Raw genomic sequence first — 14,615 nt, forward strand, 5'->3', positions numbered from 1 at the left:
TTGGGTTGAGCTTTGCCCCCAGAGAAGGGTGAGGGATGAGGTCCAGCGGGGAGAGGAGGCTTCCGTGCTGCCTGGGGCACAGGACCGAAGCGGGGCTCTCCCCGGGCAGGGCTACCCTGAACGCTGGGGGCAAGAAAGTCGGATGCGAGGCCGCCAGGCTTTCTGGCAGGCTTTCATCCTGACTCAGCCGGGGGAGGTGCGTTGGTTTAGAATTCCAGTAAAGTCAGCTCCAGCTGGGAAAGCCCTCGGTGACCCCTGTAGTCTACCCTCCTTGTTCAGGGGAGGAGCTTGAGGCCAGAAAGAAAAGACTTGCCCCAGTTCACAAGCAGCTAGTGGTGGTCCCCCTTTCAATTCCCAGAGAGAAGCAAGGCAGATGTTCCTGGAGTCACACAGAATACGACTGAAGTTCCAGCTCCATTAGGTCTCCCCAGCCTTGCATCCCCATCCTTGCCCATAAAATAGGGATAACCCCTCCCAGGCTGGACAAGTATTGAGCCTGGGCCAAATTTAATGCCAGACATAGCACAGAGCTTGGTGTTTGGGTGATGGGAAGGTCAGCCCCCTGCCCCTCTCTGTCCCTCCAAGCCCAGTGTTACTCCTGTGGACTCCAGGGTCTTCTCTGTCTGCCATTTCCCCCTCACTAAATAGCTGCAGGGACAGAGGAAGGCAGACCCTCTCCAGACTGAGAACAGGGAGCTCATAATCTCCTGCACTGGCCCATCTGAGCGTCTCCCTCCCCAGCTGGCCGCCTCTCTGTGCTCAACTCTTCTGCCATCTCTTTGGGCATCTTAGAGAAATTTTTGTCCTTTCTGGGACTCAGAACAGTTGTAAAATGAGGGAATTGAACCGGGAGAACTCAAAAGTCCATTCTGGGGAGGAGGTGCTATAAAGTGTGGGATGATTTACGTTTCTGTACCTTTTCTGGGACAAACTCCCAGCATGTCAGACCAGGTGGCTGCCAGTTTACTGGCAACCTGCTTTTGTGTCACATCTCTCTGTGCTCTGTCACTCCTTCCTGTCCCTCTTTTCTTTCTCTTTTCTGCTAAGGGTTCCTGAGCACCTGCCATTTGCTTTGCACCGTAGCAAATAAGCATTTCACCTACCCCATCTTACTGAATCCTTAAAGCATCCTGGTCAAGTCAATCCAATTCTAGCCTCTTTTCCAGACAAGAAACTGAGGTTCAGAAAAGTTGCGTCACTGACCCGTGGCCGGTCAGGGGCAGAGCCTGCAGCTGGCGCGCTCAACACCATTCCCCAGATGGTTGGGTCCCATCCCAGCCTGAAGTCAGTGGTTCAATATGGCACGTGCCTGTGCCCATCTCCTCCCTCCTGTTTTCCCCAGGTGGCCTCTGACTCCCAGTCCCAGACACGCTCCTGCTGGCAGGACCCCTCGGGCAGTCAGGGAGGAGGGTTTGGCTGTTGGTGGGAAGATGATCAATGGTTGGTTCCAGTTTCTGACTCGTATCTCGGATACCAGGCCCTCTGCCCCAATCTCCTTCCTCTCCTTTCTCCCTAAGAGAGTACCCAAAGCAAGCCTTTCCATTCATTCATTCACTGAACAAATACAAACAGTCCTCCTACACGCCGGTCACAGTCATAGGCCCTGGGGGGTTAGCAATGTGCAAGGCAGGCAGGTTCTTGTCCTCAAGAGCTTATATTCTGGGGCTCCTGGGTGGCTCAGACCTGCCTTCGGCTCAGGTCATGATCTCAGGGTCCAGGGATCAAGCCCCGCATCAGGCTCCCTGCTCGGCGGGAAGCCTGCTTCTTCCTCTCCCACTCCCCCTGCTTGTGTTCCCTCTCTTACTGTGTGTCTCTCTGTCAAATAAAGAAACCAAATCTTTAGGAAAAAAAAAAAGAGCTTACATTCTGGTGGAGGAGACAGACATTACCAAAAGATGCTGAGTGCCATGGAAGGAATGAAAAGGGCTGGTAGAGGCAGTGACTGCGGCCGGGGTGAGGGTCTCTGCAGGTGAGGTGGGCTGGGCGCGGCGTGTTCCTGGCAGATGGAACAGCATGCGAGGCAGGAACGAGCAGGTGGGAGGAAGGAGCATAAACAAGGCCCTCGGGCTGGATTAGGGGAGGCAGGGTGTCCGGCGCCAGGGTGGTGGGCAGGGTCCAGCCGTGCTGGCCTGTGGGCCAGAACGAGGGGTCGCATGACATTTCATGAATGATGTGGAGCTTCTGGGGGCTTTAAGCAGGGAGCAACGTGACTGGGTCATGTGTGTAAAGGATCCTTCGGACACTGTGAGAAGAGTGGATTGTGGGGAGCAGGCGTGTGGGAGAGAGGAAGGTGGCTTGGATGGAGGTGCGGTCAATGGGGTGGAGAGACAAGGTCAGATTCAGGATCTCTGTGGGCCGAGGGGTACAGCTTCCCGCCCACCGCTGAGAGGGAGTTGGCGTGGGCCGGGAGCAGAGCAGCGCCTCGTCTCTGGGCACCTGGAGCAGGGGATGCCCTGCTGCGTCCTCCTCTGCCCCCCCCCCCCCCCGCCAGAGAAGGGCTGTGAGCTTTCAATGGTCAGCAGTCACCCTTGGCAATAGGAGGTCCACATGTCCGGAGCATCTCCTCCAGCCCTCCTTCCTGGGCTTGCAGTTGTTAAGACATTTTTTTCACCGAGCACATTTGAAAATCTAATTGGTTTTATTAAGCAATTCATGAATGGGTCAGCAGCCCCTCTAGCGGGTAGAGGGGAGCTCCAAGGAGCTGTACAAAATGGTTTTTAAAAGCAGAGAGGAGGGGCACCTGGGTGGCTCAGTTGGTGAAGCAGCTGCCTTCGGCTCAGGTCATGATCCTGGAGTCCCGGGATCGAGTCCCGCATCAGGCTCCCTGCTCGGCAGAGAGTCTGCTTCTCCCTCTGACCTTCCCCCCTCTCATGCTCTCTCTCTCTCATGCTCTCTCTCAAACAAATAAATAAAATCTTAAAAAAAAAGATTTAACAGCAGAGAGGGGCAGGAGCGCCTGGGTGGCACAGTCGGTTGGGTGTCTGACTCCTGGTTTTGGCTCGGGTCATGATCTCAGAGCTGTGAGATTGGGCCCCACGTCCGGCTCTGTGCTCGGTGTGGAGTCTGCTTGAGATTCTCTCTCCCACTTCCCCTCCTGCTCATGTTCTCTCTCTAAAATAAATAAATCTTAAAAAAAAAAAAAAGCAGAGAGGGGTAGAAAAAGGAATTTATAAGCAAAGAATGCATTGTTTTAGGCAAGGTCACCCTCTCAAGGGGTATTGTAGAGGTCTATTAGGGGAATACCTCCTCCTGTTGGCCAGGAAATTCCAGCTGGGCTGGTTAAGGGTTACATTTCACGGAGATCGAAACCATTGTTAGGTTAGTCATTAAATCTTGGTTTACTCAAGTGGGGCCCTAACATAAGTGACACTATTTTGAGCCATTTTTTAAAATAGTTCCTCCCTTTTGATCAGACTCTCAGCTTAACTGGAAAATGCAACCACAATTTAAGACATTAGCGCAACTCTCAGCTAGTGCTCTGTAGTTCTCCAATCTTGTTCCTTTGGCACAGTATCCACAGATCGTGACTTTTTTTTTCTTTTCTTCAGATCACGACATTTTTGTTTATTTTATTTATTTATTTATTTTTAAAGATTTTATTTATTTATTTGAGAGAGAGAGAATGAGAGATAGAGAGCACGAGAGGGAAGAGGGTCAGAGGGAGAAGCAGACTCCCCGCTGAGCAGGGAGCCCGATGTGGGACTCGATCCCGGGACTCCAGGATCATGACCTGAGCTGAAGGCAGTCGCTCAACCAACTGAGCCACCCAGGCGCCCTTATTTATTTATTTTAAAGATTTTATTTATTTATTTGCCAGAGAGAGAGAGGGAGGGAGAGCGCTCCCAAGCTGGGGGAGTGGCAGGCAGAGGGAGAAGCAGGCTCCCCTCTGAGCAGGGAGCCTGACAGGGGCTCAATCCCAGGACCCTGGGATCATGACCTGAGCCGAAGGCAGATGCCCAACTGACATGATATTTTTGTTTAATTTCTGTGCTATTCACAACCTCCAGTTCACAAAGGAATGTTTGGTGACAAATCCACAGTCTGAAAGGCAAAGTTGACCCCTTTGTCGTTGTCTTTCCAAGCCAGGGTCAGAGTAAAGGAAAGAAGAAAGGGTTTTGTCTTTAAAGTATGACGTCTTGATCTAATATCTTGGGAGGAAGCAGTTCACCTTGATGTCAGCTGCTTCTCTTCCTCATCACTATGATTTGGAGGGGTCTCCATGGCTTATATAGGACCAGAGGGCGAGTGGAACCTTTTCCAGCTGTGAGATGCATATCCAAGGTGTAAGTCCCCAAAGTTTGGCTGCCATTTGGGTGGTGAAAAGGGCCCGGTAGAGTCCCTTCCAAAGGAGATTCAGGGGCAATCTTCGTTCTTACCAGTTCCAAATCAGAAGGGCAGGAGAAAATTGGAAACATTAGTTGGGAGTCATTGCCAGATTTTTGAAGAAACTGGAGGAATTCGGGATTCAGTCCAATTTATAGGTATATAACAGAACTTCAAAGACAGTTAACAGGATTAGAATCTGATACAGACAAAGATGCAAATGTAGTTTCTTCTCTCTACAATTACCTTTATATTTTTAATAGTAAAACTAATTTGTTTGCATTAAACGTTGCCTGATTATTTATATGTGTGTTGCAAGAATAATGCTTGACCATATAAACTCTTTTTTTTTTTTTAGGAATCTCTACATCCAACATGGAGCTCAAATTCATGACCCAGAGATTAAGAGTCTTATGCTCAGACTGAGCCAGCCAGGTGCCCCATATATAAGCTCTTTTTAAAACTGCCTTGTGTGTAGGGGTGCCTGGGTGGCTCAGTCAGTTAAGCACCTGACTCTTGACCTCAGCTCAGGTCTTGATTTCATGGTTTAAGTTCAAGCACCATGTTAGGCTCCATGCTGGGTGCAGAGCCTACTTAAAAAAACCAAAACCAAAAAACTACCTTGCTGGAGAATTGTAAGCAAGGTACCAGGTTAAACCTTTTTAAGGGGCTTTATTGGCTCTGTAAAGTCAACCTTAGTTCCTTAAAACTGTCTGGTCATACCTGAGTCTAGGCACATCTCTCTCAAATATAATATTCCAGTCAAAGCCTTGGTAATATAACCACTGTTTCTAATTGTCTCCTGTTGCGAGGAGAAAAGATTCTCATTGAACTTACGTAAATAATTATTTTGCCATCAGAATACTCAACTGATGAATGACAGACCTGTACCCATGAAACAAATAATACATTATATGTTAATTTAAAAAAACATTAAAAAAAAGAATGTTGATCCTTCAAGCTGGATTAATAAGGAAAGATACAACAATCTTTCATATATATAAAAAGAATACTCAAGAGTTTTTTAATTCTGGCGGGATCAGGTAGGAAGGAAAAAGAAACATCTCATCTTTTTTCATAAACATCTCATCTTCGTTCACATCTCTGTTCACTCTATCAAATTGTTGATAGCATAAGAGACAAAAGATTTTCCCAAATCCGGAAAAGCAGAACATTAGAAAACCAGTGATATTTTATTTTATTTTAAGATTTTATTTATTTATTTGACAGAGAGAGACACAGCGAGAGCAGGAACACAAGCAGGGGGAGTGGGAGAGGGAGAAGCAGACCTCCTGCGGAGCAGGGAGCCCGATGTGGGACTCGATCCCAGGACCCCGGGATCATGACCTGAGCCGAGGCAGACGCTTAACGACTGAGCCACCCAGGTGCCCAGTTTTTTTTGTTGTTGTTTTTTTGTTTTTTCCAGGTGCCCAGTTTCTTAGCTTTTTAATTATTGTTTCTTCTTAGTGGTCTCTGTAAGAGTGTAGAAGAATTTGTTCTTTGATAATGTTGAATTTGTAAGTTTCAGATGACCTGTGAAACTTTTTAAAAGATTTTTCTCTAAGTTTTGAAAAGCTATTAGCCAGGATCATGATATAATAAGACATGTTTTTCCTTTTTAAAGATTTAAGTGCTGGGGCACGTGGCTGGCTCAGTCCATAGAGCTTGTGTCACTTGATCTCGGGGGTTGTAAGTTTGAGCCCCATGTTGGGGATAGAGATTACTTAAAAATAAAATGTAAAAAAAATAATGGGGTGCCTAGGTGGTACATTGAATTAAGCATCTGTCTCTTGGTTTCGACTCAGGTTGTGATCTCAGGGTACTGGGATTAAGCCCTATGTTGGGCTCTGCACTCAGCTTGGAGTCTGCTTGAGATTCTCTCTCCCTCTCCTTCTGCCCTCCCACTCACGCTCTCTCTCTCTAAAATAAATAAATAAACCTTTAAAAAAATAAAGAAAATCTTTAAATCTTTTAAATCTTTAAAAAAATGTAAAAAAATTTAAGTGCATGTGTAAAGAAGTTGTACATTTATGATTTATTTATTTATTTATTTTTTAAAGTTTTATTTATTTGAGAGAGCGAGAATGAGAGAGAGAGAGAGAGAGAGAGTACATGAGAGGGGGGAGGGTTAGAGGGAGAAGCAGGCTCCTCGCTGAGCAGGGAGCCTGATGCGGCACTCGATCCAGGGACTCCAGGATCATGACCTGAGCCGAAGGCAGTTGCTTAGCCAACTGAGGCACCCAGGCGCCCCCATTTATGATTTAAGAAAATAATTCTAAAGGAAAAATACTAAAAAATATAAAAAGGTTTTAGAATGTGTATCAATTATATTCAAATAAAAAAAGTAAAAAAAAAGGTTTTAGAACACTTGGTCAAACAAGATCATAGGTCACTGTGAAATAATGCTCAGTTATCCGCTTGACCAGAATGACAATTTGTAGGCAAATACAGAAAGTTAAATATTTGTAAAAAGCCTCGCTCTTTTACAGTTGAAAAGACGCAGGGCCCCTGCCTGGCTGGCTCAGTTGGAAGAACATGCGACCCTTGATCTCAGTGTTGGAAGTTCGAACCCCATGTTGGGTGTAGAGATTACTAAAAAAAATAAATAAGCTTTAAAAAAAAATATTGAGAAGACTCAGTTTTTTAAAAATTCTATGTAATTACAGACTTGAGAAAGGCAGCAAAAAGTGATAAGCCTATGCTCAGTAATTAATGTTTCAGTATTTTATCTTATTTAAAAATTATCTGGATATTCATTGAATTTAACTTAACTCATCACTTAACTTAGCAAAACATTAAGGTCTGAAGCTACCAAAATGATTTGGGGAAAATACCTAAAAACTTTTTACCATACTGACATCTATTCAATTTACTTATTCTTTTTTTTTTTTTAAAGAATTTATTTATTTATTTAGAGAACTCAAGCAAGGGGAGGGCAGAGGAAAAGGGAGAGAGAGGATCTCAAGTGGACTCCATGCTGACTGGGGAGCTGGATGAGGGTTCAATCCCATGACCCTGAGATCACAACCCCAGCCAAAACCAAGAGTCTGACGCTTAACCGACTGAGCCACCCAGGCACCTGAAATTTACTTATTCTTGGCAATTATGTTTAGATATCTTTGTGAGACATTAGATAATAAAACTTATAACAAAAACTTATTCTAAGTTATTTATATTTTGCTAGCAAATTTTGCAACATAACATGAACTTATTTGATTAGTAAAACCAGGTAAAATCAAAAGTTGTATGTTTGCATTATATTCAATGTTGATAACTCTTAAGACATGTTCATTTTAATCAAACCAGCAATTTTTAAACTAGTTTTGATACAGAATATTTTCCCAGATTACCTGAATCTGAAATTCATTTGAATTAAACTTTTTATTTTCGAGAATTTTTATGACTACTAAATTTATATAAGTGCCTAATTTTCTTTAAGCTGATTAAGTAGAGCTCTTAACTACCAATTAATTTTCCAAAAAAAAAATAGAGCTCTTAAGCTACCAATTAATATTAGCAATAACATTCAGAGGTATAAAATGCTGGTTCTCAAAACAAGGTTTCTATATTAAGATAGTCATAAAAACCTTTGCAAAATTGGATTAAACCCCACTCATCTGAATATGAATTTTAAGGAAACTTTTTTAACACTAGTAGTGAGATACATGCTCTAAGTTGGGTAGGCATGTCCTTCAGTTCAAGGTCATCATATAATTTAACAAAATGTACGACAACAAGGCTCTTTACAATTAATATGAAAAATCAAATTTTCAAACCAGAACTATTCACTTGAAAACACCCTAGTAGAATGTTTACTTAAGATATAAAATAACAAAGGGGAGCTATATCACCAATGTTAAGAGTTATAGTTAATTGTACGTTCTGCCATTTTTAACAATTCTTTGAGATGTTAAGTGTTTCAATTCATGTTTAATGATACATAAATCGTGGGACTTTTAACGCTTGTTCCAAAATAGCAGAAATGGTAAAAATTGTGAATTATTGGCGAAAATACCATTACTTGTATATCTGACATTTAACCTTTTAAATTAGGGAGTGTACATAGTTTTGTAGTATAACATTAATAAAATGGGACGCTTAGCTGGCTCAGTCAGTAGAATGTGTGACTCTGGATCTCAGAGTTGTAAGTTCCAGCCCCATGTTGGGTGTAAAGATTATGTAAAAATAATAAAATCTTTAATATTAATATGAATACAATGATTAGTCTCTTGTAAAAGAGAAGGAACACTAGTAAAAACAAGTTTTAGTTGATGTTATCTGCTTGCGAGGATCAATTACTTAGTATTTAAAACTGTAAGGCAATGCATACTTTTCTTTAGAACACACAAGGCTCTTCCTACACATTATGCCTGTGGTGAGCAATAGAAGACTGAAGAGTTTATTGATATGATCAAATTTATTGACTTTAAAAATTAGTGCCAAGAGCTGGAGAATCTACTTTTTGGAGGGAAATGCTATTTAGAATATGTAGAAATAAGTGGTAAGAGTTAATTTAGAAAGATTGGATAACAAATGCTTTTACTGCTCATAGTAAAGATGTTCTGTTATCCCTAAGGCACTGCCTGGTACCCACGGCTTTCTGATTTTGTGATTGCTGTATATATTATATTTGGGCAATAAATAATTGGTGACAGTGTCTTCTAACTATACGCTGTTCTACAGCGCACCTCGCCCTACAGTATGTGAAGTTACATCGATAACACTATAGGTTAATACATACTGATTTCCCCCTCAACTTCTCCACATCACCTTTTTAAAATAATTCTTTATTCTTTAGTTTCCGGGAAGTCTACCTTAATATTAGAACACATGAAAATATAGGTCAATTTTATAATGGAATTCTTAGTGTAATGAACTTTTTTTTGTTGTTTTAATTTTAAGTAGGCTCCACACCCAATGTGGGGCTTCAACTCATGACCCTGAGATTAAGAGTCGCATGCTCTACCAGCTGAGACAGCCAGGTGCCCCCTTAATGTAATACTTTTTAAAATACTTCCTTAAGTGGGATATCATATGGCAACAGTAATTTCTCCCCTTCATGCAGATCTCAATGCAAATGAAAGGGACCCAATTAGAAAAGAGTAAGCAAAATTTCTTTAGACATGATTCATAATCAGGTCACGTAATGCTTGCTGAATATGCTTACTGATAGAACAAAAGACGTGTTCTAAAAAAAGAAAGAAATTGGTTTTGTGCTGGTTTTTAAAAAAATACTGGTTAAGGATGATGAGGAAGAGACAAACCAAGAAACAGACTCTTAACTCTAGAGAACAAACTGGTGGTTGCCAGAAGGAAGGCGGGTGTGGGGGATGGGGGAAATAGGTGAAGGGGATCGAGAACACTTACCGTGACGAGCACTGAGTAATGTATAGAATTGTTGAATCACTATATCGTATACCTGAAACTAATATAGCACTGTGTTAACAGTACTGAAATTAAAATTTTAAAAATAAAAATTAGAAAAGAATATGTAATAATAAAAGGGGCGCCTGGGTGGCTGAGTCGTTAAGCGTCTGCCTTCCGCTCAGGTCGTGATCCCGGGGTCCTGGGATGGTGCCCCGCGTGGGGTCTCTGCTCCGCGGGAAGCCTGCTTCTCCCTCTCCCTCTGCCATTCCCTCTGCTGTGTTCCCTCTCTCACTGTGTCTCTCTCTGTCAAATAAATAAATAAAATCTTTAAAAAAAAAGAATAATAATAAAAGAAAAGAGAGAGACAGTGAGAGAGGGAACACAAGCAGGGGGAGTGGGGGAGGGAGAAGCAGGCTCTCCGCTGAGCAGGGAGCCCCACGCGGGGCTCGATCCCAGGACCCCGGGATCACGACCTGAGCCGAAGGCAGACGCTTAACGACTCAGCCACCCAGGCGCCCCTACCCTTGTGTTTTACTTCTGATAAGAATGATATTCCTGGGGTGGCTCCACAGGAAGCCTGCTTCTCCCTCTCCCCCTCCCCCTGCTTGTGTTCCCTCTCTCACTGTGTCTCTCTTTGTCAAATAAATAAACAAAATCTTAAAAAAAAAAAAGGAATTATATCCTTGGGGTTTATACTTTTAATATTTTCATCTCAAAGACACAGGTTAAGAATGAAAGTTCCTCCAAGAAGGACTTTGGTTTCATAAGGCCAATAATTTACAAGCCTTTTGAGATAAATAGAGGATGTTTTGGGATTGGTGAAAGGACTAGGTAAACTCTGAATTCCCTCTAGAGCTGAGCTGCATTTCTAGTTTTATAAAGATTTGTAAGATAAGGACAGTTGCTTTTAATTCCTCAAAGAGTTGGATTGTAGCCTAGATGTTAAAGAACTGATCTATGTTGGAATTTTTTTTTTTGAATTTTAGTTTTCCTTTGGCTGCTTCAAGGAATAAAGTAGCAGTTTACCAGAAAATCCCTCAGTCTCATCACCTCTGGAAGGGGCTCACCAAGGGCTCTTCTTTGAAGGGAGATATGGGGGTGTCTGTTAAGTCATTAGCTTGGCAGACTTCTGTGTCAAGGCAGTTCAGACAGAGGGTAACTAGAATGAATGTTCAAATAAAGGAGTGTGGAGGGAAGCAGTAAGACTGACATCCATCTTAGGTATTAGGTTCCTCTTGTGTCTTTTAATTTTTCATCAGTTTTTTGCAGTTAAACTTTTAATGGAGTTGAACTTTTTGCAATTCTTGAAGCCTTTGCTTTTAAGTGTACTTCTTAATGATCTCTTTTAATTGCAACAGTCTTCATAAGGGCCGTTGCAATTCTAGGTTGTAATTCCCCTGAGGGCTGATGGCAGTTTGGTAGAACCCGAGCCAAAAATGGACTTTAATCCATATTTCTGTCCTGCCATGTCTAGCTGCAGATGGGGGGGCAACTCCCATGTCTTTCTGGCTGTGTTTCGGGGCCCCCAACCTGATGGTTACCAAGCCAAGTTCTTCAGGACACAAAACAAGCTTAGTAAAATTTTGCCCTTTTTTTCCCCTTCCAAGATATTTATAGCTTTGGGGACCGTAGTTTTTATATATAAAATAAGCAGGTGTGCCGGACAGTGGTGTGTTTAACTCTTTGGATTTCAAAGATCACATCTCATTATTTTTTTTTCTTTTTCTTTTAGCTAAGCCTTTACCCCATACGCACATTGACGGAAACCAGGAGTAACCCAAGGAATGGAAGTGTGAGCACTGCCAGTAACCAGAGACCTGGGGCCTGGGGAAAGGATTGAACTGGCAGACCTCAGAGAACGGAGACTGTTGGACTGGTTCCCAGTGAACAGAGAGCCAGAGCTGCCATCAGTTATTCCCAGTGTGGAATTTGGGGTTTCGAAGTTCCCGTGGACCAGCCAACAGAAGGCCCGGTACGTGCTACCTGCAATTCCCAGTATAAACGAAACCAGCAGACTCCAGTAAATGGGGACTGCGGACTGGAACTGGGGAAAGTGATTCCGCACAACTGGAGAATTGCAGACCGAACCAAGAGCGAAGGACTGGCGCACTGTTAGAGCCTCCTGTCCGTCCAGACAGACTTGTGAACCCTGGGCTGGAAAGCTGATTGGATTGGGAGCTCAACACAAAAGGAGCCAAGTTCAGACCAAGAGGAGCTTACCCAGAGCCTAGGAAATGGTGAGAAAGATAGTGAACTCACGAGGGTTCCCAGAGCAGCGAGTCTGTGCTTCTCACTGTCCCTGAATGCTGTAGAAGTTCACTTTGGATCCCACTGCTGCCACCAAATCTGTTAAAAACCAAAATTTAACTGAGTAAATCTGAAGATCTAATTGGTGTTATGAAACAATTCATGGATACAGCAACATCTCATCTAGCAGGTAGAAGGGAGATCCAAGGAGCTGTGAAAAATGGAAGGTTTTTAAAGGCAGAGAGGGGGCCAGAAAAAGAGAATTTATTCGCATGGAATGCATTGTTTTAGGCCACTCCCTAAGGGGTTACCTCCTAGCATTGACCAGGAAATTCCATTTGGGCTGGTTAAAGTTTACATTCCTGGGGCATTGAAACTGTTGCTAGGTATTAAGTCTTGGTTTACTGCAATAAGGCCGTAATATTAATGACACCATTTTGAGCCTATGGTTTTCTTTATAACAGTGGCCTGTTTTCATGAAATCACACTTAGTCCAGTCTTGAAGTATGATGCTGACACCCCAAAAGTCCTGTATGCCCATATGACATTGTCAAGGTACTAACAGGATGCAGGATGAAAATACAGCTGGGGTGCCTGGGTGGCTCAGTTGGTTAAATGTCCAACTCTTGATCTCGGTTCAGGTCTTGATCTCACAGTCGTGAGTTGGAGCACTGTGTTGGGCTCCACGCAGGGTGTGGAGCCTACTTAGAAAAAGAAAAAGAAAATATAGCCAACAAAGGGGGCTGTGCCTCTGGCCCTCAAAGCTCCTGGGTGATGGCTTCCCTGCAGTCCACTCTCCCCACTTCCCTGCAGATGTGGGCCCACGAGGAGCAGCGGGGGGAGGGGATGAGTCAGGTCCACCCTCCGACCTCCGCCAATACCTCCCTATGATGCAAGCGCACAGTGTTTAACGCATGAGTTCACTCCCAAGTGTAGCTCTGCCCTGGCCAAACTTATACATTAATGCCCCTGATAGGGAGATAAACATCAGCCCCAGGTTGTAAAGTAAGCAAATAAAACAAAAACAAAAACAAGCTAATAAAATATGTCAGATCCTGTCACCCCTCTCCTTGCTCAGAAACCCCCTGTGGACTCCCCAGAGCACTAAGCCTGAAATCCAAAGTCCTGACCACAGGAAGGCCCCCCGCAAGGAAACTCTCTGATCTCACAACTTCTACTTTTACCCTTGCCATCCTCAGCACGCCAGCGGAGGCCCGGCTTCAGGGCCAGCGTACTTGCTGCTCCCCATGAAAATCACACAATATGCCCTCACCGACCACAAGGCCTTCCCTGATCACCTCCCTGCCTCCAGCGCCACCCCCTATTTCCTTACCCTGCATCATTGGATGCACAGTATTCACGTAGGTCTCTTCTCCCCACGAGGAGACCAGCTCCCCGAGGCTGGAGACCCTCCTCTCCTGCGTCCCTGGCACCTGGAAGAGGGGCCAGCACTCCGTAGGTGAGGTGCTCGGCAAATCCCTGTCGCAAGAGGATGCCCCGATCCCTGACAACCCCGTGTGGCCTGTAACTCGGAACTGCCACCCCCCCTCCCATTGCGGGATCTCTGTCTGTCTCTCGCTCCGAGGCACCGAGTCTCCCACCAGCTGTCAGGGTGAGAGTGGAAATTTCCACTGGAAGCTGGAAGGACAGCCACGCTCCCCAGCTGGGCTAAGAGGGGCTGAGAGGAAATTTCCACAAACCATGTCTGGCAGGATGATGAAGCGTCCAGGGAGTCCGGGGACGGGCAGTGCACGGGTGGGCCGACCAGGAAGGCCATCTGGGTTTACTGCACACCAGGAGGTCCAGCCTGCTGGGGCCCGGTCTGGCGCATCCTCCAACCCTGAAGCCGGCAGGATCTTGAGCCATCATTAAGTTCAATCCCCTCCTTCTCCGGGTGGAGGACCTGAGGCCCAGAGAGGGGAAGCAATTTGCCCCCAGGCACATGGAAAGTTAGTGACAGACAAGGGGCTCACACTCACCGCACCGCCTGGGGTTTGGCTTCTCTTCCTGTCTTTCATTCTTGCCCTCCTGCCTTTCCCTCCCACAGTTCTCCAACTAACCTTTCCCCAGGGCATTTGGGGCCAGCCCGCTGCCCTCTGCCCTGAGCTTGCTCTGGAGCCTCAGGCTCCCTGGGGCCAGGTCGTTGCCACTCCGATCAGATGCTCAGAGCTGCCTGCTTCTCCTCGGCCACGCACCTGCTGCACCTCCACAGCTCACCATGCGCACATCGCTCCCCGTACCAATGAGATCCGAGAATCTGGGGGTGGCGTACAGGCACTGGTATATTTTAAAGATCCCTGGGTGTTTTCATTTGCAGCAGGGTTTGGCAACCCCTTTAGCCTTGATTAATGGCACCTCCACCTCCTGTCCCAGGGCCCCAGGCTGCAGATCACCTAATGACTCTTCTCCCCACACCGCCTGATTTACTTTCCGGAGTCCTGGGTCCCACGAGCAGTCCTGTGTCCCTCCTTCCCCTGCCCTTTGCCCAAACCTGGGCCTCCAGTCTGCCTAGATTGCCTGGTCTGACCCGCCTCACCATCACTAAGTGTTCACTAAATATTTGCTGTTAATAATGGTAATGGCCTCAGTCTGGCCAAGAGGATCCCTGGCCTAAAAGAAGGAAAAGGGCTTTGGGGTCAGGAAAACGTGGATTCGAATACTAGCCAGTTGTGCTTGCT

The sequence above is a fragment of the Eumetopias jubatus genome, unplaced genomic scaffold, assembly GCF_037043125.1.
Source record: "Eumetopias jubatus isolate StellerSeaLion01/CBP00866 unplaced genomic scaffold, mEumJub1_p1.0 scaffold_4, whole genome shotgun sequence".
Taxonomy (NCBI): Eukaryota; Metazoa; Chordata; class Mammalia; order Carnivora; family Otariidae; genus Eumetopias; species Eumetopias jubatus.